General features: G+C 46.9%; 1 protein-coding gene across 4 annotated transcripts in view; it reads right to left on the bottom strand.

The window, feature by feature from the left end:
* Positions 1–26,907, bottom strand: part of LOC142584114 (uncharacterized) — a 147,705-nt gene that overhangs the window by 76,711 nt on the left and 44,087 nt on the right. Inside the window, exon 1 of one of the 4 annotated variants that reach the window (XM_075694293.1) lies at positions 1,321–1,461. The exons of the other annotated variants lie outside the window; for them this stretch is intronic. The gene's annotated coding sequence lies outside the window, so the exon portion shown is untranslated. Of the gene's footprint in view, positions 1–1,320; positions 1,462–26,907 lie in introns of those variants that run through there. 4 annotated transcript variants of the gene reach the window in all.

The following is a 26,907-nucleotide window of genomic DNA, read 5'->3' on the forward strand; positions in this document are numbered from 1 at the left end:
ATTCCTCGACGATGGCGTCGACAGTAGGAACGTCGTTATAGGCGAGGGGTCATCCGCGTTGCCTTTTAGGATATGGCCCACCTTGTCAACATCGGTCATGTGCTCGACCACTTTCCGCGAAAGCGCGAGCACTTCCTGTATCTGGGAGACATACGATTCGGTCGACGACGGGACACGGGTGGCAAGCTCTTTTCGCGCAGCCTGTTGGCGACCTGACGAGTTATTTGCCAAATAGGTGGCAAAAGCGCCCTTTAAGAATGTCCCAGCTGGAGAGCTAGCTATCATGTGTGCTTAGCGAGACACGCGGTGTCCCGTCACGTAAAATGATCACATTGGCAAGCATGATTGTAGGTTCCCAGTGGCGCCTTTGGCTAACACGCTCATACATGCTGAGCCAGTCGTCGACGTCAACGTCATTTTGAGCCGAGAATGTTCCAGGATCACTTAGACTTGGAACCGTAACGTACGTTGTGGTTGTGGCCGCAGGTGTAGGTGGCGACGGGGTGGTTCCATCGGAAGCCGTGGCTAAGAAGACGATGGTGCGGCCGCTACGGAGCTCCTTGGCGAGGACGGGGAGCGTTCCACCTCCACCATAATGTTGCACGAAGGAAGAGTCAGCAAGACGAGCAACTGTTTATATGTTACATTTGAAAGAGCGGCTGCATCGCGGCCCGGTTAGATTTACAGTGCCAGCCCAGTTCGTTCATCCTCCTCTTTACTCGAGTGATGACGCCCACGCGCCTCGTTCAAACAATCAAATACCACACTCGTGCAGCCATATTTCCATAGGCGCCGACAGGGGGGGGAGTGGGGGGCTCCGGGAACCGAGGCTTCTCCGGAGTTTCCCCGGTTGGGAAACGAGTGTCTCAGCCCCTCGGCGATGCCAAAGGCTACTCCACCCCCCTCCTCACCTAAAGTATATTTGCAGAGTTTTGTAACTCACATCATTTGAGCTTTGTTTTGAATTCCCTCTACCTTTCGTCCTAAAGTTTTACTGGGGCTAACAGCTCACTGTATCATTGTTGACACGGACATGGATGGCTTCTAATTCTTAATTTCGCTTTATTTCTGTAAATCCTGACAAGAGGCCCACAACCGCATTAGAAGGATCAGCGGCAGCTGGTTGATCAGTATTTTCTCACTTCATCATTATAATAAATTTCCACTGCAAACACCATGCACAAACCCAATATATTTATGTACATGCTCAGGAAATTGTTTATTTTCTTATTGAAAGATACGGAGTTAGCCAATTGCCAAGTATTTCTAAAATTATGGATAGCCTATGCCTAGAGAAAGAACATGTTGCTGGATGTTCACCTGGTTTGAAATTGCTTTGCGTCCTTTTTTCACTCTGAAAGAAAAACAGCTGCAGACTTCATTGACTCATTCGGCACAGCCTCTTATAGATAGTGTGTTAAATGCACGTGAATGAGATATCTTTCAGTATTGCTTCTCTTTCCAGCAAGCGATGTTAACGACTGTATAAAGAAAGAGGAACACGTCGCCCAATAAGCTACAATATTTATTAGCGATGGAAACATCGTCGCTTGCATGCACAGGTCATAAATATATACAGGTTCTCCCAAGTATCCCCATATATACACGGTACATCAAGAATTTAAAAACGTTGCTGTTGCCTTAATACAAGCAAATCTAGTTCATATTGTTTCCAGTAGAGTGCAGTAGACGCTAGTAATTTCTTTCGTTAATGAGATTTAGTTAGTTAATGGTAAATAACTATCTCACACAAGAGATACTATCCTAACTACAAAAGTTTCAATAAGGTACTAATTGCGTACACATTTTTTCCTACTGATAAGTAATCCCCGCGGTATATGAAATCTACCACATGATTGCGCTCCCAGCCGCATCATAAAGCAACGCCTTCAAAGAGTTTGAGTTAGCCAGAACGATATAAAGGAAATAAAGAAAAACATCCTGATTGAGCTAGTGCCTTATCTTCCACGCCCCTGCCGTAGCAACACGTCGTGTTCGGTGTTAGTTAGAAACAAGCTGTGATAACTGTTGTGTTAGCGCAGACAAAGGGTAGGGATGGCTCTTCTTTTTCATTGGTCACGAAACATATCACCGCAAAAGCGAACTGGCAACGTCAGTGCATATGTTGAAAGGTGCGTTTTTTTTATTTTGTCCCAATCTTCATGTCGTTCTTTATTAACGAGTAGGAAAATATGATCCTTGCCTTGGGACCTGCAAGTGGCAACGAGTGGAAGGCCGAAAATATACAGGGTGTGCTACATAATTTGAGTCAAGAATTTAAAATGAAAGGCGCGTCGGAATGAACTGAATGCATACTATTCGCAGTAGCCTATAGAATCTTTGACTTTCTTGGTTTCCTCATTACTCACTAATTCAGTCAGTTTAATTAACAAACTTTTTAATTATTGGCCGAGGACACCAAGTATGATACCCAGATTTGTAGGGCACCTTCAGAAACCAGCGATCGAGTTGTTTCTTCTACGATACTTCTCACGTAGTCTTTTCTTCCGGGTTGCAAAGAAAGCCCGCAAAATATGAAAAGAAATATGCGTGACGGAGCGTTTGCGCCGTGGTATTATGCTGCTCTCAAGCGTGCGCTCGCTGAACAAGGCCGGCTGCATCTTGACCTCATCGTTCTTGGTCTCATCGGCAGCGCTCGGCAAGCTGCACGCATTTACGCCGTCATCCGATGAAAGCCGACCTTGTTGACCGAACGCACGAGCCGGGAAAGACGGACTACTTGAGACGCATCGGAAATGAAACAACTCGGTCGGTGGTTTCTGAAGGCGCTCTACAAATGTGCGTATCATACTTTGGGTCATAAGCAAATAATTGAAAAGTGGGGAAATCAACCTAATTAATTCGTGAGTTATGGCGAAAACAATAAATTGATGAGTTACTATAGTCTATTACGGATTGTATAGGTTCGGACCAATTCGCTTCCGTTGTGCCTTTCATGTTTAAATTGTTGGCTCAAGTTATGCGGGACACCCTTTATATCAGTCATGAAATCGTGGTGACATAACAAACGCGTTGACTATGGTCAGCAATAATGAAAACCTTACAGAAATCGGCAGCTTCGAGAAATAGCGGCGGAAGAATCTGTCTTTGAGTCGCAGCCTACGCAGGGATGTTCTTACATTTATGGCCTCAAACCCTTATGCTAGCGTGCGGGACCCCCCATATCCGCCAGGCACCAAATTTCAAGCCACGATATTGGAGGATTCTAAATTTCACGGCCTTTCACCCATGCACCTCAAACCGCATCAATGCTTGGAAGATAGGGACCTGTAGAATCGACTAGATTTCTTGAACTGGGTGCTCACAAAAGCCGATGGGTCACTGGACTTTTTGAGCAACATATGCGCAGATGAAGGCAATCTTTGCAGAAACACCCTGGCAGATTTGCATAATGCACACTATTGGAGTAACTCGGATCCACACTGGGTTAAGGGCACTCTGCACCAGTACCAGTGGTCTTCAATTTTTGGTAAGGAATTTATGCCGGTGCTGTGATTGGTCCCATCTTCATTGATCCCACACTGACTGGACAGCGTTACGTGGACGGAATCCGTGAAGGAGTGTTGGATAAGTCTCTCAGCGAAGTTCCGCTGTCGCGTCTTCCGCTTAGTGGTATCAGCAAGACGGAGCACCCACGCACAGAAGCAGGCGACAACAGCAGCCGACGACAACCGACTAACCCCGTAACATGTACTTCTGGAGCGCGAAACTGGCGGGATGTGACATTACATTCGCAATAGATTGGAAGTCACGGGCCTGTGAATTGGCCGGCTAGGTCACCTGACCTCTCTCCACTCGAGTTCTTTCTTGGGGGTTATGTGAAAGATCGCGTTTACGTGATTGAGACGACAACATGATATAAACTTAAGGCAAGGATATTGGAGGTTTGCCGTAAAACTCTCGCGTCGGTCAACAAGAACGCCTCTGAATAAGTGATAAAGCGGACTCAGTGCTACGTAGCTACACTAGGACACCGATTCCCACAAACCCTGTAGGCAGCAGCTGGTGTTCAACTGCGCCTACGAATTCACAGATAATAAGGGTAACTGAAATCTGATGTTTTTCTTTTTCTCAGGTTTTCGTGGAGACTTCTCGATTCGCAGATCGGCTCATTTAGATGTGGTACACATTTACTTAGTCGAACGCATCTCTTTTGCCACTTGTCTACAATTTGTCTCCTACCTGTCTCTTTATAAGGCTTTTAATTCTTGCCGCGCGCTTGTCTATGCAGCAGCTATATATATATATATATATATATATATATATATATATATATATATATATATATATATATATATATATATATATAATTTATTGAAATATAAAGCCGTCTCTCGAATTTGCCCCTTGCTCGAAGCAAGTTTCTTTCGTGAACTATAGCTGCGCGCGCACTTCCTCAACGCGGTGCGAGCAAAGCCGGGATATTGAAACATTCTATACCTATGGACGACCGCACGCCAAGTTTCATCCTAGACGCCAGCGCTCGTTTCTCCCCTGGCGGAGCGATTTCATCTCCAACGGGTGTAGGTTTCCGCCACCGCTCGTCTTAGCGGTAGCGCCCGCGTTCAGTTCGTGCTGCGCGCGAGGCGTCTCTTGTTTGCGACAGCGCCTCTTCGTATGACCGGAAATTATCATTGTGTTGTTAACTGTCACGACAGCAGTGTAAACACGAAAGGGTTGATGCCACCAGTGAAATCCTGCCGATTCACAAGAAAATGGTACGAAAAGAGCAGACGACAGACATCGATTACTGCGGTGCGCCGACCGAAGTAAACAACTGGCAAACGAAGCGAGCTCGTTCATTAATCACTCCTGAGTGTATGACGGTTTTTATATGTAACCCACATGAATTTAATAATTACTTGGTACATAATCATTTTATTCATATAAAAACTTCAAGTTGTTCGACGAGCGCTTGTCCTGTCTTCTTTCTCGTGTTTCGTTTGCGTGTGCGCTGCCCAAGAATGGAAACCACTTCTGTCGTATGCGCTAGCAGTGGCCGAAGTTCACGCGTGCCGAGAAATTGAATATGTGCACGATGCATAGAACATGACTGGAGTTCATTCCCGCTTCACAACTGCACCGATCGATCGAGTCACTGGACGGTACACGCCCGCGTCTTGGTCGCGCCGGCATTGATGAAGCAGGAACGATTACTAAGACTTACAACTTCCGTCTCTTGAGCACTGTTAAAAAAATGGCCAAGCTCTCTACATTGCTGCCTCTGTTCCATATTGTAGGGGACGTACTAGTTAAAGTTGATGTCGTACTTGTGCTATGCAGCGATATATTTTGTTTATTTCCGCACACTGTCGATGGAAGTCCGTTGTCGCCATCAGAGACAACACGGATTTCTAGCAAACATATTGTGAGAAACTGAAAAAAATGATTTCGGCTCGTATGTGCCGCATCGTATGTGCCGCATCGTATGTGCTGACAATTTTTCCGGCGGCACATACGATGTCGTTTCCAATTACCTGCTCAGCGTCACTTACATGGTCAAACAGACGCTGCGCTTTCGCCGCATTGCAGCCATAAAAATAATCGTCAAGCGTACCGATCTTCTTAAAGGCAAATAGAAGCGTGTACACTCTGTTTCACACTTCAGGGAAAACTCGGAACGTATTGCATCGCGATGCGGCACGCAATTGGGTCGTGCGACGGAAGCAGCTCGAGGAGGCGCAGACACTCGAGGGGCGGAGTCGTGATCTGCGTCGTCTGCAACGGCGGCGCGCGCTGGCTGCATTGTCGGGAAGCGTGCTACTGTCAAGGGCAGCGCATCGATTTCATCGGTACTGCGGGAACTGAGCTGATATTCTTTACTAAACGTTGTGCGGCGCCAAACTTTCAGCCTTCAATGCCGATAATGGAGTTCCACAAACTTCTTTTGACAGCATGCTTCGCTTGTTCTTCCGAAAGGCAGCGGTACTGAGCGCGTGCACGTATATTTCTTCACTGTGTGTGCTACCGTAATAAGCAGCGACAAGACGCACCAAGATGCGCGCGCAACGTGCTCAGTCTTTGTTTGACTCGAAAGGAAAACAAAGCACTCAACAATGATAACTACGGGGGTCGAACACGATGAAACAAACGGATACGATTAAAGGAATGTTTTATTGTAGGTTAAGAAAATGAGCTGGAAGTGATTTTTCTGGACAATCAATCACTACACTAACAGACCCTGCCCGCCGGCGGGGAATTGGACACGTCAGGCTCGGAACTTCAGTTAGTATCTCGTCATGTCCCCAGCGGCAGCGATGACAGCGCTCATCCTGGAAGGCAGTGAAGTGTAAAATGACTTGATCAGGGATGTGTTCATTCGCAGCACTTGTCAGTCGCTGACGATGGTGGATCGAAGCCTATCCTCGGGCGACTGATAGAGGGGATGCTGCGCCAACGATACTTTCAACGAGCCCCAGACATCTTAAATGATGTTGGCGCCCGGGGATTGAGGCGGCCACTCCAAGATAGTGACGGCGCGCTCTTCCAGCAGTTCTTGCACAACACGAGCAGTGTGGATCGGCGATCTATCGCGTTAGAATATATAGTCGCCTTCCAGGAACGGGCCGTCAAGAATGTATGGAATCAGTGCGTCGTCTATGACTGCCCTGCAGCGATGAACTTACCTTCGAGGCGTATCAGTGGGCGTTGCACAACGCTTAGTAAAGAATACCGGCTCATTTCACGCAGTAACGATGAGATCGACGCCCTGCAACTGACAGTAGGTTTCCCGACAATGCGGCCAGCGCGCGCCGCCGTAGCAGACGACGCCGTTCAAGATCCCGCCCCTCGAGCACCTGCGCGAGCTGCTGCCGCCGCCTGACTCAAGCGCTCGCTGTATCGCGATGCAGTGCGCTCCGAGTTTTCCACAAAATGTGAAACAGACTGTACATCGCCCTTCGAATGAAATGTCCACGCGCACACACGTAGGCACACACCGCGCGCGGCACGAAACGTGCCCAAACACGCGCAGTGCAGGAGGCAATCAAGGCGGTGCGAACGAGAGGTGGGAGAGGACTACCACCCGCTAATAGAATTTTGCTTCGCATGCGGCGCTCTCAACGCCGGCGCAGCAGCGCCGCTCTCGGTGCCGTTCTTGTCCATTCCATTGCTTTTCGCGTTTCGTGCATCGTAAGACGGGCACTTCGGCCGCGTTATCAAGGGGCTTTTGTTATCAATGTGATCAGCTGGCCTTGAGAGACGGATAATAAGTGTGACGTAGAAATGAGAGGAAAGAATAGCTGCAAAGTCACGAAACCTGCATTTGGTGCCCCTTCAGTGTCATTATCATGGTGATGAACTGTCTCTTTCTTTGGGTTAGAGAAAGGCAAAGCAGTTGCTTTAAATCAGCTGATTTCAGGGCGCTGTTTCAGGATGCGGGTGGGAGTGCAGTCACGTGGTGTTTTTTTAATATTTCGTGGGGTTTGTCTTCCAGTCGCAAAACAAAAGCGAGCGCAAATTGTACGTCGCTCAAAATGCCAAGGTTAGATGTCCCTTGGCTGTGCCGGCAAATTCCTTACCGACATTTCGATAATCAAGAAATACTTCTCGATTTACATATTTAGCTACAATTACATAATTAAACCTTGGCAACAAGGAAATTACAGGCGGCAACTCCACTGTACTGGAAACAATATGCGCTATGTTCTCTTCGAGTAACGCAATTGCTCTTTGGTGCATGATAATTGGTAAGCCCTTTAAAATTCACTTATTACCCGAAATTCGGTGAAGCCAGATTCACTCAAAATGAGAAAAAACAGCATTCATGCGGTGCTGACACTTGGACTCACAGTAAAACAAAAAAGGAGAGTGTGAGGGAGAAAAAGCTGTGTCAAACTAGGAGGTCCTGTAAATTTTCCCATAAGGCCGGCACATCCAAGAACCATTCTTCGAGGTCACACGACGCTTCTTCAAGTGCAACTGCTTATACAATTACACACACACACACACGCATATATATATATATATGTGTCTGTGTGTGTGTGTGTGTGTGTGTGTAAATGAAGAGGCACTTGTAGGTTGAGGACGTGCGCATGAAGAAACGATGCTTTATTTCCTAGGTTTCGGTCGGGAGGAGGCCTTAGTCAGGAACTAATTTACATGGCAAGCTGCTGTGCTTAAATGCGTACGTTGCATATCCCCCCCCCCCCTTTGCGCTTATCCGTATGCGAAACATATTGTTGCTGTAAGGAATATGCACACGTGGCCAAGCAACGCTACATGTATTAAAAGATAACATTTTGGTTGGTTTTAAAAGGTGCGCGTGTATATATATATATATATACACGCGAACCATTTAAAACCAACCAAAACGTATATATATATATGCATATAATGTGCGAGTGTGTGTGTCATATATACATATATCGATATAGAGTACACACACACGCATATATATATATATATATATATATATATATATATATATATATATATATATATATATATATTTATATATGTGTGTGTGTGTGTGTGTGTGCGTGTGTGTGTGTATATATATAAAGACAAACCCTACCACGCAGGTTGAATGACCACAGTATATTTCACTGAGGTTTCGGCTTTTTGGCTGGTGGACCAGCCTTTGCCAACAGCTGGTGCACCAACCTTGCTGGCTGTTTCCGGATTTCCGGCTGGTTGACAAGCCTTTGTCAAAGGCTGGTCCTCCAGCGGGAACATCAGCTAAACATACTGCGCTACTTCAACGACATCGTACTTTTTTGCTTCATTTCACTACCGGGGTCAGCGTGATTTTTTCACCCAGAATATACAACCCCCCCCCACACACACATATATATATATATATATATATATATATATATATACGCGTATAGTCTACTTAGAAGACAACGACGATGGGGGCATTAACGGACTCCGTCTAGTGGGCGGCTCAGATTGGGTGAGGACGAAGAAGGCGTGCCTCGGTTCCGTTTGCTTTTGAACAGGCTGTCCTGTTGTTCTTGAACGTCTCCCTGTCTTCTGCCCACGTCGTACCGCGAAACTGGTGGAGGTGCTGGGTACTGAGTTCGCCTGATGCTCGGGAGTCCTTCTGGGAGTCGTTCATCTAGCCCGGAGGCATTATCACCAGTTACAACACCCGTGCATCGCTTTAGTCGCCGATGCTAGGCCTTGCCCCGGAGTTTTCCCCTCTTAGACCACCTCTCTCCGGAAGCTGCACACATCTCGCAATGGCCGAAACCAGCTCACCGCAAGCACCCCAAAACAGACGGTTTCCCTGTCCACAACAGGTAACCGTTCTGCATCCACTTGTTCCCGATCGCTATCGCGGTGCAGCCTTCGAAGACATTGAAGACTGGCTTGACAAGTATGAACGCATCGCACAGATTAACCAGTGGAATGAGCAGCAAAAGCTTTCCCACGTCCATTTCGCCTTTGACGACAGTGGCCGTACTTGGTACGAGAACCGTAAAGCTAGCCTGACGACATAGAATGACTTTCGGCAGAAAATCACGGATACTTTTGCGAGTTCCGATAGACGCGACCGCACCCAGCAGATGGTGGAGCTACGGGTGCAACAACCTAATGAGTCGGTCACAATGTTCGCCGAAGACATGGCCCGCCTCTTTCGTAGAGCCGACCCGAACATGAACGAAGATAGGAAGTTGTGCCACCTCATGCGAGGTGTAAAAGAGCAGTTGTTCGCGGGGCTTGTGCGGAATCCACTAGTCACCGTCGCTGAATTTATCAAAGAGGCTACGGCTATTGAGCGGGCCCTTATCAACGGTGCAGGCAGTAATAATAATAATAATAATAATAATCTTTATTTCACTCATGAAGTGAGGGAGTGCGGGAAAAAAAGCTGACAAGTCAGCTTGACTAGTTCCCAGCTCCCCGGAGACCGGCATAGTCGACCGGAGTACGATCGACTATCCACCAGCACTGCAATCAATGCCGCCGCAGGGACTGGCGAGTATCAGAATTTCTTGCGTGAATTGATCAGAGAGCTTGTCAGAGAGGATGTGCAGAAGATTCTGACACCGACATTGGATAGACCCATAGCATCAATCGCCGAAGTGGTGCGCGATGAAATCAGGCAGGCTTTACCGGCAGCCGATCTTCATGATCACCAGCGTCCCATGACTTACGCCGCCGCTGTCCGATGTGGACCACCCGTCACAACCACACCGCCGTACCACCAGCCTCAGACAGCTGCTCCTTGGTCGCCGCCGCAAGAGGGTGTTTCGAGGCGCGCACCCGTTATGCCGCTGCAGTCACACCAGCAGCCGTCGTTTGCCGCCCCTTGGTCAACGCCGCAAAACGACGCTACGGGGCGGCCGCAATTGCGGAGAACCGACGTATGGCGCACCGTCGATAGGCGATCACTTTGTTTTCACTGCGGAGGCGCCGGCCATATTTCGGGTAATTGCTGGCATCGCGACACGTCATTTCGACCTTATCGTCCATGGTCCTATGGTCGACGTGCAAATGACGATTCCATGCTACGCCGCTACGACGCTACTTTTCGGGAATCTCCAATAGCGCACCCGAATGACGAATCTGTGCCGAACGATAGGTCCAATTTCGGCCGTCGGTCACGTTCTCCAACTCGTCCACGTCAGATGGCTTCACCTACTGGACGTACTTTTGCTGACCTCCAAGGATGAAGGTACCCCAGCCCACGCCGGGGAAACTGAAGGCGGCGACCTCTGGGGGTAAAGTTGCAGGCCCGCCGCAAGACAATAAAAAGCCCCCAACACTCCCACTGCTGAACGCTGTGAAGCCGATAAACACCGAAGAAATTGTGAGCGCCGACATTGATGTTTTGGTGGACGGACAGCCAGTGACAGCGTTAGTCGACACTGGTGCCGACTTCTCTATAATGAGTCAGGAAGTCGTCCTCCGCCTGAAGAAAGTAAAGGCGCCATGGACGGGCCCTCACATAAGGACGGCAGGCGGCCAATTACTGATGCCTACTGGAGCATGTAATTCTGGAATTAATATCGGGGATTCCTCTTTCGTGGCCGCTCTCATCGTTCTGCCTGTGTGCTGTAGAGATTTGATTATTGGATTGGATTTTCTGAAAGAATATGGCGCCGTAATTAACATCCCGGATCGTATCGTGACATTTTATAAGAGTCCTGGTTTAGTCTATTGCTTAACGCCGCAACACCACTCCTGTCGTCTAACAGAAGATGACTTGTCATCCCACCTCGATCATGTACCCTTGTTTCGGTAGCATGTGACGTACGGTTTCATTGCGAAGGCGTTGCCGACCAAAAAACCACGTTGTTGTTCACTCATGGTGTCTCGGTCGCACGCGGAATCGTAAATGTCACCGAAGGGCGCACGAACCTGTAGCTAACAAATTTTAGCACAGAGCGACGGCGCCTTCCAAAAGGCACGGCTGTGGCTTATTTTGACGGTGTTGCCAATGTGCGCGGCTGCTGTTCACTACTCGAAGAAACGCCTACGCAAGACCCGGCTCCTGTACTTGACGTCAGCACTGCTTTGTCGCCACACGACCGAGAACGGCTTCTTACTCTACTGGCCAAATTCAGCGACTGCTTTGCGTCTACGCCCAGCGTCGGTCGGACACCTCTAACAAAGCACCGAATAATTACAGAGGATACGGCAAGACCAATTCAACAAAACCCTTATCGTGTTGCTCTCAGAGAACGTGAAGCCATACAACAACAAGTGATAAAAACGCATAAAGACGACGTGATCCAGCCATCAATGAGTCCCTGGGCATCTCCTGTAGTTCTAGTTAAGAAAAAGGACGGCAGCTTGCGTTTCTGTGTGGACTACCGAAAACTAAATCAGGTGACAAAGAAAGACGTATACCCGCTTCCCCGTATAGACGATTCACTCGAAAGGCTTCGACACGCGCGTTACTTCTCCTCAAGGGATTTAGAAAGCGGATATTGGCCAATCGAGGTAGACCCTAGAGAGAGTGAAAAAACTGCTTTTGTGACATCAGACGACCTATACAAATTTAAGGTCTTGCCTTTCGGCTTGTGCCCTGCCCCTGCTACGTTCCAACGCCTCATGAACACTGTGCTTTCAGACCCGAAGTGGAAAACCTGCTTAGTCTACCTCGACGACGTCATCGTGTTCTCCGCAACAGTTGAACATCTCGAACGGCTTGAAGTGGTTCTGCAGTCCATCCGGTTCGCCGGCTTTACCCTGAAACCGGAGAAGTGCCACTTTGGCTTTGCGGAACTACAGTTTCTTGGTCACGTCGTCAGCCACGCAGGTGTCCGCCCGGATCCCGAAAAAATTGCCGCCGTCGCACAGTTTCCCGTACCATCCAATAAAAAGGCTGTCAGGCGCTACCTCGGCCTCTGTGCCTATAACCGGCGGTTCATTGCAAACTTTGCTCCTATTGCGTCGCCGTTAACTCGCCTGACGAGAGACGACGTTGCTTTTGTATGGGGCGACGAAGAGCAAGGTGCATTGAACGACTTGCTGGAACGTCTCCAGACGCTTCCAGTGCTTGCTCACTTTGATGAGACCGCTCCTACATTGCTCCACACTGATGCAAGCAATGTTGGCTTGGGAGCTGTTCTTGCGCAGCAGCAGGAGGGCACAGAAAGAGTAGTTGCCTCTCACGCACTCTCACACACACTCTCACGCACAGAGGCTAATCACTCCACGACTGAGAAAAAATGCCTCGCCGTAGTATGGGCGGTTCTGAAATTTCGCCCATATTTGTATGGCCGCCACTTCACCATTATCAGCGACCACCATTCACTGTGCTGGTTGACAAACCTTAAAGATACTGCGGGACGGCTGGCGCGTTGGAGCCTACGGTTGCAAGAGTTTGACATGAGTGTCAAGTACAAGTCGGGGAAACGACATACTGATGCTGACTGCCTGTCTCGATCGCCGATAGAGTCGTCTGTCCCACCCGAAGAATCGAAATTTCTTTGTGTTCTGTACACATCCACCACCGCGCAACAACAGCAGGACGACCCTGAGTTGCTTGAACTCATCAATTACTTAGAGGGCAGATCTGTGAAACTACCTAGAGTTTTCGCAAGAGGACTGTTGTCGTTTTGTTGCGGGCGAAAGTACTTTACAAACGAAATTTTCTTCGACCGGGTCCCCCTATCTGCTCCTCATTCCTGCAGTTCTTCGTACGGAAGTACTTGAAGCCTGTCACAACAAGGTTACTTCTGGTCATTTAGGCTACACAAGAACGCTGGCCAGAGTGCAACAGAAGTACTACTGGCCGAGACTTACCGCCACGGTGAAACATCACGCCCGCACTTGCCTCGACTGCCAGAGGCGCAAGTCACCTCCGTCGAAATCAGCCGGTCTCCTACAACCCGTCCAGGTTCCTCGAAGACCATTTGACCAAATCGGAATGGACATATTGGCCCACTTCCTAATTCTACTGCAGGGAATCGCTTTGTTATCGTCGCAACCGACTATCTCACACGTTACGCACAAATAAAGGCAATCCTGAGAAGTGCAGCAGCCGAGGTGGCGCGCTTTTTCATTGAGCATGTTGTGTTGCGACACGGCGCAACAACCGTCGCAATAGGAGACCAAGGAACCGCATTCATGGCTGCACATTTAGATCACGTCTTGCTGCTAAGTGGAACGTCTCATCAGAAGTCAACCACCTACCATCCACAAACCAATGTATTGACAGAACGCCTAAACAAAACAATTCAAGACATGCTCTTCATGTACGTGGATGTTGAACAGAAAAATTAGGACGAAATCCTACTTTATATCACCTTTGCATATAACACGGCGAAACAAGAGACAACGCGCATGACTCCGTTCACCCTTTTTCACGGACGGCATGTACGAACGATGTTGGATGCAATGCTTCCACACGACTTTGACGACACTTATACGGACGCCGATGTGTTTACGCAACGCGCAGAAGAGGCTCGGCATCTCGCACGCTTGCGCATCTGCCAGCAGCAAGATTACGACGCAGGGCGCTTATGATCGTAACCGTCGAATGGTCATCTATGACGTCGGCGACAGAGTGTGGTTTGGACACCCATATGGAAACGAGGCCTCTCCGAGAAGCTGTTACGGCGATACTTCGGACCATGTCGAGTATTGCGCCGACTCAGTGATGTCCCGCACGAGGTCGTCCCCGATAGTCCCAATTGTACACGGCGCCGCACGCATTGTTCTGAACTTGTGCACGTTGTCCGCATGAAGCCGTATGGGAGCGAATAACTATGCCAGAGACTCTTACTTCCACGAGTGACATTACTGGTGTAGCATCGGGGCGATGGTCTTTTAGGGAGGGACGAATGAGGCGTATATTTTACTTAGAAGACAACGACGATGCGGGCATTAACGGACTGCGTCTACTGGGTGGCTGAGATTGCGTGAGGACGAAGATTGCCTCGGTTCCGTTTGTTTTTGAACAGGCTGTCCTTCAAGAACAACAGGACAGCCTGTTCAAAAACAAACGGAACCGTGGCACGTGTTCTTCGTCCTCACCCAATCTCAGCCACCCACTAGACGGAGTCCGTTAATGCCCCCATCGTCGTTGTCTTCTAAGTAGAATAAAAAGGCTGTCCTGTTGTTCTTGAATGTCTCCCTGTCTTCTGTCCACGGTCGTACCGCGAAATATATATATATATATATATATATAGCCTATTTACACTGTACTGGAGCCAGAGCACCAGGCCCACATTCGCTCGCGCCAAGGGCACAGACCCACTTCGACGTCGTCCTCGCGGCGGCTCGTCTCTTGGGTATCTCCCTATAGTATCGTAATACTATATATATATATATATATATATATATATATATATATATATATATATATATATATATATATATATATATATATATCTACAGAGGTGTGGTTCGGAAAGCCGAAAAGTGACAAGCAGCAGCACAGTGAAACGCAGCAGTAGAGTCACACTCCAGAAAATTAAAACTTTCGCCTATGCATATTTCATTGGGTATTTCATTGCACGTTACACTGTTTTCAGATGATAGCCTTGTGTACAAAAAAAAGACAAGTATTGGGAGTAACGTTACCCAACTTCAAATTGACTTGAAACGTGTTGAGCATTGGGACTCTATGTGGAAAAAGAGCCTAAATAATGCAAAGTGTGTCCACTTATCTTTTACAAGGAAACGGAAGCGAATAGAGAGTCAGTACCCCTTAAACAATGAGCCTGTAAAACAAGCAATTATGCATAAATATCTAGTTGTAATATTTTTATTCGATTGCTCACAGAATGCGCATGCAAGCGCCGTGGTTGGGAGAGCTGGAAGGGCACTAAACTTTATACAACACAACTTAAAAACTTCGGAACTCAACTTAAAAAAAGAGGTAGCCTATTTAACATGTGTTCGACCTATACTAAACGGTGCCTGTGCCGTATGGGTTCCTCCGCAAGTTACGGTGATTGATGAACTAGAAAAAATACAAAATTGGGCAGCTAGGTTTGCCTTGGGTCGGTACAAGAGCAGGGAGATCTGCACGCAGAATAAAAATGAACTTTAGTAGGCAGTGCTTTGGTCGCGCCGACAAGAACTGCTGTTCTTTTATGCTGCAACGAAGGCTAGCTCTAAAGAAATGCACTTCGGTGTAGATATGGTGTAGATTGATTCTGCTAGTTGATATAAGATTAATTTGCAAAGAAGGAATAGTAGGCATCCGACTATGCGTTTTCTTTTTGCGAACACATGTACATCGCAATTTCTTGTCGTTCACTTGCAACAGTGTTCGAGAAAATGTAATATGTTTTTCTGTTCCTTCGTGTTTCGTGCGGCATAGTGTATTTTGTTCTGCTCCGTCCACCTTGTCCACCCTGCGATGCCTATACCAAGAGAATAATAACAAAACACACCTAGGCGGACGACATAATGCTGAAAGGCTGCTAGAGTTAGTGAAGCTAACGAAGCTTGAGTCACTTGAATGTAGTAAGGTGGGGAGCCAGATAATGAGATGCACAAAAAGAATCCTTGGGCTCGCAGAATTACGGACGACCAGATATGGGCACAACTCGCTACACATGAATGACCGGTTCGGCAATTAGGGTTAGAGATTGAGATTAGAGGTACGCGAGATTGACGCATGTGCGACGGAAGATGACGTTGGAGTGGTTCAGCTATGGTAAAGGCCTCATGTTCCACTGTGCTGCCAAGCCAGATGATCGGCCTCTTTTTTGAAAAGAAATCGAATTGTTTTTCGCCACAAGGTGCGTCATATTTTGGAAAATTTAATGAGCGCCCTTATTCGCGTCACACGAATAATGGCGTCAGCGCTGACATTTTGAAATAGAGCCACGAGTGTTGATTATTCATTCTGATTTATACATAGCGCATGCAAGGCGTTCGAGGAAACATATGCAAGATAAAAAAATTTGCTACGTGAGTCTAAATATAGAACACACGGTGTTTATGGCGGTGACAGTTTTTTGCAGAGTGGTCGTTGTCCTTATGTATTCCTTCAGATTTCAAGGGATTTGGACAAAATGCGAAGAAATGCAAGGGAGCACACGCGTGCTTCGCCAACGCAACAGCTCTATCGCGCTTCTGTGCTACAGGTCTATTGTTCTAATACAGCAGCTTTTGAAGTGCATTTATTTATTTATTTATTTATTTATTTACGCAATTTAAATTTCTCTGTAAGCACGAAACAAAGGATTAAATAAAATGTTACGTTATTGCACAATGTGAATTGCAATATTACCATATGAATTGCAGTAAACATAACTAAGTAAGCGTTCGTGGTGTAACGAGACTAGACCCATGAGGACAGAGACAACTCGATGACCGCGACCAGCATCTGCTAGAACAACAGGTTCTTGCCGACGTTGGCGCCTTTTGTCGGCCTCGGGTTCCCGCATTGCGGCATGCTCACAGAGGCGGTCATGATGTGCGTCCGCTTCGCGCTCCCTAACTACTGGAGGATTTTGACATCGTTGTAGCTTAGCCACATCCTGCAGTTTCAAAGGCGTCGCTTCTGGCCCACCCTGCGACGAGTTGCAGTGTGGGCATACTCGCAGCAACCGATTGTCTCTGCGTATAGGCCAACTAAGCGGCCTGGGCAAATATGCGAGCCCTCTTTGGTTCTGTGCGGTCAGCGTTTCACGCGACCTCCTCGGCTGGCGTTTTCACAATTAACACGCGGAGATGTGTTTGCGCAATTCGGTGGTTCGCTTGGAAATTCTACACCGAGGGCTAGTACCACGTGTGGAAAAAGGATTCCGCAAACGGGCAGGGCCTGCATAGCTGTTCGTTCCAGTAAGTAAAACTAACTCGTGTTAAATGCAGCTGAGGCATTCCTCTGAGCTGCTTCTGTCCACCTGCCTGTGTAATTGTATCACGTACACGCCTAGACACATTTTGCCATGTGGCGCATAAATTCTGATGCAAAGGGAAAGCGTGCACGTACAGGTAAGTAGTCATATTGAAACGGAAGAAATCAATATATTTATGTGCAATTATCGAAGGCGGTGAAAGACAATATGGAGAGTTCATGCAATTGAAATTTGAATAAGACTAGCCAAGCGCCTCAACGCGACGGCTAGCACGATGGAAATGCCAAATCAGGTTGTATTCTTCATGCTGGGGCACATGGTCCTAATGTAATGGTTAGAGTATTGTACTGTCCTTGAGGTGCTCTGTTCGAATGCAGGAATCGGAAAAATTTATTAGTTTACCTAACATGCAGTTTATTTATTTATTACCCAACAGTTTATTTAATATGAGATATGCCTACCAGCACTTCACGCAGCTTTGCAACGGTGGGCCTAAACAAGTAAGCCGGAGCTAAGGCGAAGCAGAAGCGCCTCTGGTCGTCTTCTACTTTCCCCAGCACGGTGCCCAGTTGATTCAGCACAATCACTCCCCACCGAAAGCGGAGCCATTCTGGCCGCCTAAGGGTAGGAGAACTCATGGGGGTTGCGGCACTGCTTGAGCCAGGAGCCGTGGACAGTTTCCTGGATGCGATGACGCTGGTCTGAAGAAGTTTTCATCGGCTCGACGAGGAAGTTAAGCGCGGATGTATGTTGCCGTACCCGATAGTGACTGTGGTACCTGGAGAACAGCTTGGTGGAAGGACCTGGAGGAGTAGACGGGACGCACGACCAGACCAGTTTGCCGGAAGCAAAGCATGTAGCCGTACTGGATGCGTCGTGGCGATGATTTTGGCGCAACTGGTCCTGAGATATGAACGAACGAGGGAGCACGCGACGTTTTCGGGCCAATCAAAGGCTGCGAGGCCTCTGGCTGCTATCCGTATTATTGCCACCGATGCGAACACGCCCGCACCAATGATCGTCCGAGTTCTTCGGACGCCGACACCACCAACAGTGTTTGCTTGTTTATTTTTATTTATGACATACAGCAGACCGTGAGGCCCAAACAGGCGTGGAATACAAAATTATAAGTGTGTTAAATTGCAACATCCAAAACAAAGAAAACGACCAGTAGGAAATAACTCAACAGCAGTAGTATGAGCTAAAAACATGCCCACTTAGAAGGTCACTAGAATCCACAGATTAAGCCGGCAAAGAGTTCCAATAAGTGATTCCCTCAGTAAAGAAAGCATGCTGAAATAAATTAGTCTTAGCAAAGTAAGGGCAAGAGAAAGGTGTGGGAATGAGCGGTTGTCTAGTTATCGATAATGCTACGTACAGTGAGCAATTTTTTCCACGTTTCTGGTTCATTAGCAAATATACAAGTTTCAAACATAAAACAATTTGCGGCGGGACAAAAGAATTTGGATTTTATTGGATTGCATTAGTGATGAGACTGAAACGGTTTGACTGCCCTGCGGAAAAAAATGAAATGCGCGGCTTTCCTTTGCATTTTCGCAAGTGCCTTCATGTTATTGGTAGCATGCGAACCCAAGAAAATGGCCCCATATTCTAATTTAGGCCTGAAAGAGGTTTCGTACGCTAGTCTATAAACGTGGATTGGTGTATCTTTTAGTTTACGGCGCAACAACCAGCGTTTACGTAAGGCAAAAGAGGAAGTACAATAAATGTGCATGTTTCAGCTTGTTACTTAGTTGCTTGTTAGTGTTAAACCAACACACTTATATTCCTTTACTTCTTTAATTAGTCCTGAGCCCAGAGAAAAACAACCCTTTATTATTGTGCTCGTAGTATTTCTTCCGCAGTGCGGTATTCTTTATGATCCAATCTACGCAATTGCACACACCAGGACAGTGGGAACGGCAAGAGCACTATTGAAAGTAACGATAATTAAAATGCGTTCATACATCTTGCAACACCTCTTACTCAAACTGTGCTGCAATTTGGAATAACGTGCAGAATATTTTGGCAAAATGAGTTGGAAGGTGGATGGTTGGCTGCTTCCAATCGTTGCGAGTATGTTTTTCACAATGTCATGCACACGGCATAATTTCCAAGTGGCTGGATAAGTGATTTTCTTGCTTTAGAAAATATGAAACAATTTATGTTCTCATAGTGGATTTTCCTGTAGTGAGTTTTCGCTTGGAGTCTAGATTCTGTAAACTTGACAAAACTAAGTGAACAATTATCAATTCTCAATCCCTTCTGAAGTTGTACGCTTTCTTGATTATGAAGATGCAAGAAGTGTGGTGAAAGCAAGTTTTCAGTCATCCGGATAAAGTGTGGTCTCAAAGAGTTAAGGTGTATGCAAGCATGCGTGATCTATGCTCTCACAAGCATCTTCTATAGTTCTGTAAAATCTAGTACATCTCTTAGCACTCAGAAGGTAGCATGGATATTGCGCGTGCGAAAATGGGGTACTAGACGTGAAGTTACGAACTGCCGGCTTATATCTATCATCTGCATTGCGTCAAATGTGTTTTAATCGATATTGGATTCCTTGCTTTCTGTGAGTGTTAAGAGTATTTTAATAAATGAACAGCATCGCTCTATCTGACGACAACTTAAAGCCACTTGAGATTGTTAACAGTGTTCACCAATGCATCAACCTTCAATAAGAATTTTTGTGAATGCGTCCAGAATAAATCGATATCTATCTTCAAGCACCACTTTTGCCATTCTGGCTACCGTGGTTCAGCCTTCTCAATTATGCCTCGTGTCACGCCCCTAGACTCAAGACTACTTTAATAAACTTGTGGCTCCTCTATAAGGTTGTCCATGACACCATAGATTCCCCAAAGTTTCTTGATCATATGCAATTGTTCGTGCTGCAATAATATAACAGGCAGACTCCGCATTCTCGGTCTGTACTTCTGCAATTAAGGACATATGGCTCGACTGCAAAAAAGTAATAGGAACTGCGCCTATATTAACATATCTCAGAGTTCATTTCCTGTATTTTGTATATGTGTAGATAATCTTCTTGTATAACTGCCTTCTACACTTTCTTGTTTTCTTTTTCCCTATTTCTTTCTCTGTCTCGCATTGTTTAGTCTACCACATTTGTGTTCTCTGTACATTTTGACTCGCACATTGCCTTTCAAGTGCACCACTACGAAGGCTCTCTAGCTGTTCATGGGTACCATAACAAGCGTTGACTTATTGATTGATTATTATTGTATTATAACATTGCCTTTATTAAGCCCGTTTTAGCATAATAGTTCAGTGAAACCGTTCTTGCGCAATATAGTTTTAGTGTGACGATTAAAATAGAAAGCGTGAATTTATAAAGTGCAACAAAATGCTAAGTGCCTGACAATGCACTAATCTAATAATTTCTTATGCAGTTTAACAATGGTTCGCTACCGTATCCGGTGTTGTGCAATAAAATACTGTGCTACAGCAATTATTGCACGCCTCGCAGAAAAAAAGTGAATTTGTTTCTCAGACAATACGTCATAGTGCGCAGAAAACAATAAACTAGTATTTCTTTGTGTGTGTGTTGACTTGAAGTGTATACATTGTGAAAGTACCCTGCTTATGTATATATATATATATATATATATATATAAAGGAGGAGAAAGGAGATCATATCAAAGAAAGATCCCAAGGTCAACACAGGGGAAATTATTGGTACTCACGCAGAGAAATACAACAATATAAATTATTGGAATCAAAAGTCGATGAAAAATTGCTGTAGATGGAAAACGATCCCACCTCTTCGCATTACGCGTGCCACGCTTTCACCAATTTGGCTACCGGCACCGTTTCTCCATCCACTTTCTAGGGCATTTACATATTACAACTAGAAGTAACGCTTGGAGTGTTAGCCAGTGCCACCCCTCAGAAACCTTGGCAGCGGATGCGGAACACCCTTTCTTCCGCACGCGTCACGAGTTCGTGAGCGAACACATACACACACTCATATATTAATATATATATATATATATATATATATATATATATATATATATATATATATATATATATATATAGTTAATCATTTCGATAGCTCCAAATATTTAGGTGCAACGTTCACTGCTAACCTCTTATGGAATTCACACGTTGATACCCTTTCTTCTTCTGCTTTCTGAAAGTTGTGGTTCTTACGACACAAGCTTCGTAATTCACCACCGAATATAAAACTTCTGTGCTATCAATCACACATCAGACCAACGATAGAATATGCAAGCATAGTATGGGACCCTTACACAAAACGTAACGTTGATAAACTCGAAAGAATTCAAAGGAAGGCTGTTCGATTTATGTTTTCTAAATTTCGTCGTGTGGACCCTCCGTCGGAACTAATGACAGCCAATAACATACCCCCACTTCAGTACAGTAGAAGGCAATTTAAATCGACCTTCCTGAATTCTCTCCTTAAACAGAAATTCGCTATGGACCCTTCATTGTATTTATCCCCCCTATCGACAAGATATACACGACATCAACAACCAAGAACTTTAACGCCATGTTTCCCAAAAACAGATGCTGACAAATTTTCCTTTTTCCCACACAAAGTGTCTCAATGGAATTTTTTGCCAGTGCGCAATCTTCTTGCCATCGTGTAGCATTGTGTACATTTCGCCATTGTGTTCATTCTTGCTATTTATTTGGCTCTGGATGTAAAACACAATGTATGCGGACCCATAAACTCAATGCGTTTTGTTAAGCAAAATGCCCGTCCTGCTTGGACCACGTTATGTGGTCTGGAGGTTGTATAGTTAATATCTATCTATCTATCTATCTATCTATCTATCTATCTATATATATATATATATATATATATATATATATATATATATATATATATATATATAGCTAACGTGGACCAGGACTGTTATAACCTACGCGTTCTGCTGAACAGAATTCGCGTGGATGTTAGCGTTTCTCGAGATTTACATTACCATGTTCAGCTCGTCATTTTCGAGTAATTAGCCGAGATACATGAACTAACTTTTCCAATATTGCTAGAAATGTTCAGACGTCAATAGAGTAGTTGTAGAACTGTAAAAATATTGCCCAACCAAGGACTTCAAACGAGATAGACTTAGCGTGGCCGTTTTTATTCGGGAAACATGAAAGCCCACAGAATTTAAAAACTACCGCGTGACAGTGGGCTCTGTGCGCCCGAATGCGCCGCAATTACAGCGTCTCATGAGTGATTTGCAAAAACTCTGCCAGCGCCTCGCCTTCCCTTCACCTACGAGAAAGGGCTTCAATCTTTGCTCGGCTGTGAAATTACCGGCAGTAGCTGCCGACGGCGCTGCGGCTAAGCGCTTCGTCAGCAGCTCCTCGCGTCTGTAGCCGAAAAACGCGCCGTCATCAGCCGTTTATTCCTATATGACGAGAAGAGCAATATTTTTTTCAGCGTTCAAGTTGATGCGGAATAGAAAAAATACGCGCAAAACATGCATGATACATCAGGAACCAGTGCGAGAGAATCATTTGTTACAACGCCGCTTTTCTTCCAAGCTGTGCCAGCGGCTAGATGCATATCAGCTCGACTGTGTGTTACTGTCGTGCTGCGCAACCGTTTAGAAGAATTGGTTTGCGTGCCTAAGGCACGCTGTACTCAAGCGAGCGGACGGCGAACATGGTCTTTGCCTTGGAGGCGGGGCGGGGCGACAAGAGTAAATATGCCCAGGTATACCGAAATTGGCAATGTGTGGGAAGACCTAGCGCGAAAACAGTTATGAGGAGTCACTTGACACTGAAAGAAACAGCTATCTTCAAGAAGACGCGGCACTGAAATGGCACCATTTGTGAAAAGGCTGGAGAGATTTTGGCATTCATGACTGCAAACCCTCATTCCAGCGTGCTTGATGTGAGTGGTGAGGTCAACATTTCAAGGTCTTCAGTGTCAAGAGTACTTAGAAAGGCTGAAATGCATTGCTATCACCTCCAACTGCATCAAAAGCTGCAAAAAAGACACAAAGTTAAAGAAAATGTAACATGCTTTTCTGTTCCTCCGTGTTTCGTGCAGTATAGTGTATTTTGTTCTGCTCCGTCCACCTTGCCCACCCTCGGATGCCTATACCAAGAGAATAACAAAACGCACATAGGCGAACGACATGATGATGAAAGGCTGCTAGAGCTACTGAAGCTAACGAAGCTTGAGTCAGCTCAATGCACTAAGGAGGTGAGCCAAACAATCAGATGCACAAACAGAATCGTTGGGCTTGCAGAACTACAGACGACCAGATATGGGCACAATTAGTTAGACATAAATGACTGGTTCGGCAATTAGAGATAGAGATAGAGACTACTGGTTCGCGAGACTGCCGCATCTGCGACAGAAGATGACGTTGGAATGCTTCAGCTATGGTAATGGCCTCATGCTCCTCTGGGCTACCAAACTAGGCTATCGGGCTATTTTTGAAAAGAAATCGAATAGTTTTTCGCAACAAGGTTTATCATCTTTCGGAAAACTTAATGAGCGCCGTCATTTGCGTCACACCAATAATGGCGTGAGTGCGGACATTTTGAAATAGAGCCACCAGTGTTGATTATTCTTTCTGATCTATACATTATGCACACAAGGCGCTCGAAGAACCATATGCAAGATAAAAAAATAGGCTACGTGAGTCGAAAAATAGAACCTACGGTGTTTTTGTCACTAACGGTTTTCTACAGAGTGCTTCGTTGTTCTTATGTATTCCTTCAGATTTCAGGGGATTCGCACAAAATACGAAGAAATGCAAGGGAGCACACGCGTGCTTCGCCAACGCAACAGCTCTATCGCGCTTCTGTGCTAGAGGTCTATTGTAATCCAGCCGCTGTAGAAGTGTATTTATTTATTTATTTAAGAAAATTAAACTTCTCTGTAAGCACGAAACAAAGGATGAAATAAAATGTTACAATTTGCACATAGTGAATTACAATATTACAATATGAATTGCAGGAAACATAACTATGTAAGCACTCGTGGCGTAACGTGACTAGACCCAATGGACAGAGACAACTCGATAACCGCGAGCAGCATCTGCTAGAACTACAGGTCCTAGCCGGCGGTGTCGCCTTTGGTCGGCCTCGCATTCCCGTACTGCGGCATGCTGACAGCGGCGGTCATGATGTGCGTCCGGTTCGCCCTCCCTAACTGGAGGGTTTTGTCGGCCTTGTAGCTTAGCCACGTCCTTTTGTTTCCAAAGCGTCGCGTCTGGGCCCACCCGGTGACTAGTAGCAAAATAAAAACCCATGCTTTGCTTTCGAAAAGTCTGAGCAATATTCCTATGTACAGCCAGGTGTTTAGCTTGGGGTAGTCATTTTCCCCATAGCTAGCCAGAATGAAACAGACGACAGAATTAAACAGCTCGCGTCGCAGAAAAGCCGGTGTCGTCGGCGGCGTTGGCCGTGAGCGAAAAATAGCGGATGGTAATTCATAAACAAAAACACCCTGCAAGACGGGCTGGGTGGTAATCGAACCAGGGTGTCCGGAGTGTGAGAAGGAGACACCCCACTCAGCCATGGTTTGGATGCCTAAAACCCGGACAAAAGCGCCTCTAGTAAATTCGGCGTTGCCTTGAAACGTGCCGTGGAAAATTATACTGCGGTGTATATCGGCAATTATGAGCATGTATATTACAGAAGTCGCAGTTAAACGCGTAGCGAAGTACGTTTCCACTGCATTTCTTCTGCGCTTGGCGCCCACGCTGAGCCATCTTGCGGCAGACACAGAAGACCCCCTCCTCGTAGTGTACGGCGCTGGCCCGACAGGTGGCGCGCCACTCGCCCGCGCTACGCGGCTCCTCTTTCCGCTCACAGCGCGATTCCTCGGTGCAGAGTTCCGATGCTTGACGCTTCTGACGTGATCGCTACGCCATAGGGCGTCTGGTGGGAAAGCGTCCCGTGCGATGTTTGCCGTGCTGCTGGCGAGGAGTCATGCGCCAGCGTGGTGCTCCCAAGCGAGATAGAGGACGATCCCATTGAGGCGCCAGCCCCATGATCGTGTCCGCTTTCATGGCGCGTCGCCGCCCAGCTGTCCGCGCGGATCACGACTTTTGGTCCGCGTAGTTTGTTTCTCCCTCCGAGACACCGAGTTCTTTGGTTCGTTCGGCTTGCCCAGGCGCACGTTTCGTCTTTGTGTGACTCAAGAGCATGCCGAGCGAATGAGTGGGCGGTGCGAACGGGGTGAGATAATGCTATCGCCTTCCACTTTTGAAGGCGAAGCTTAAGCGCCCTCCAATTCTTTTTTTCTTTCCATGTCTGGAATGAATTTTGCAATCATAGTTTGTACGGGTTGATTCCATAGCGACCGCCCTTTACTTCACCTTGCCTCACCGTAGGAGGCATTGCCCCTTGCTCCGAAAATCTAATTTACAGAAGCTAGCACGCTCACCATGCTACGGACGGGACCCTACCCCTCTATGGGCTTTTTGAACGTGCTCCACCCGGACATCGAACCACTCTGCCCAGATTGTGGCACTGAATTTAGCTCATTAAATCACATGCTCTGGCAGTGCCCTGTGTTACAGGATTTTAACCGAGAAGAAGACTGGACTGCAGGCCCCCGCGTAGCTCCTCAGGACCCCAATAAACTCGTTTGCTGCTGCTACCTCTCCTTGCCTCCCCATGGGTGTCAATGCGCCGTACTGTTTATCTTAACCGAGGTGGCTGCCGAACTGGGGTGCCACCATTGCAATTCGGCAAACCTGCTTTTACATTTGAATAAAGCCTGTCGAATCTCCGTTCTCAAACTGTCAAAACGTGTATCCCTCGCCTCCGCTAATACGAGCTCCAGTCAAGTGATGACACAGGAGATTTACGTTTTATTTAACACTAGCCGTGACGATTATACTGCTACTCCTGCTGACAAACACGACGGTGCGATTACGTATACTGTCATCACCGCGGAGCTTCGGCTTTCAAACAATTGGCCCGACAGTCCCCAAGTTTTGTTCATGAAAGTAGAGGTGCGTTTTCAACTCCGGTGCATCCCTTCGTAGGCAGCATGGTACCTGTACGTCGCCGCCGCTCTACCCTTCGACATCGCCGATAGGAAAGATGACTTGCTACGTTGCATGCCTTCTGCCACATCATACGAGGGCCTGAAACGCACGGTCCTGCACCGCCTCGAGCCATCGCAACAGGATAGACTCCAACAGGTCCTCCCTGAGGAACTGCCGACCAACGGTGGTATCGAATACTGCACCGGTTGCGTCAGTTATAGCATGAGCACTCCGCAAAAAACAGCCAGCTTGCAAATTTGAGCGAGTTGTCCTTTCAGCGCCTCCTAAAGTCCGCACGCATGGTACAGACGGGTTCCGACGAGAGGGGCCACAATCAGCTAGCTGCACTCGCTGACCGCATATGCGACTGCTCATCTGCGGCACAACGATTTGCCTTCACAGTCTCGCAGTGCACCTGGAAGCTCGCCTCGGCAGTTGTGCAGGTGCAACCGCCGCTTTTGTGAACAAGCAAAACGCTGCACTCAGCCCTGTTCGTGGACGGGAAACACACCAGCAGTCGCTAACGGCAAATCGACCCTCGAGCAAGCCACCTCTTCTTTTCACTCGACCGAATCACCGGCACTCGCCTCTTCGTCGACACCAGAGCCGAGCTGTCCATAGTTCTCGCCACGGCCCCAGATCACCAACGCAAAAGTTCG

The sequence above is a fragment of the Dermacentor variabilis genome, chromosome 6 (assembly GCF_050947875.1).
Source record: "Dermacentor variabilis isolate Ectoservices chromosome 6, ASM5094787v1, whole genome shotgun sequence".
Taxonomy (NCBI): Eukaryota; Metazoa; Arthropoda; class Arachnida; order Ixodida; family Ixodidae; genus Dermacentor; species Dermacentor variabilis.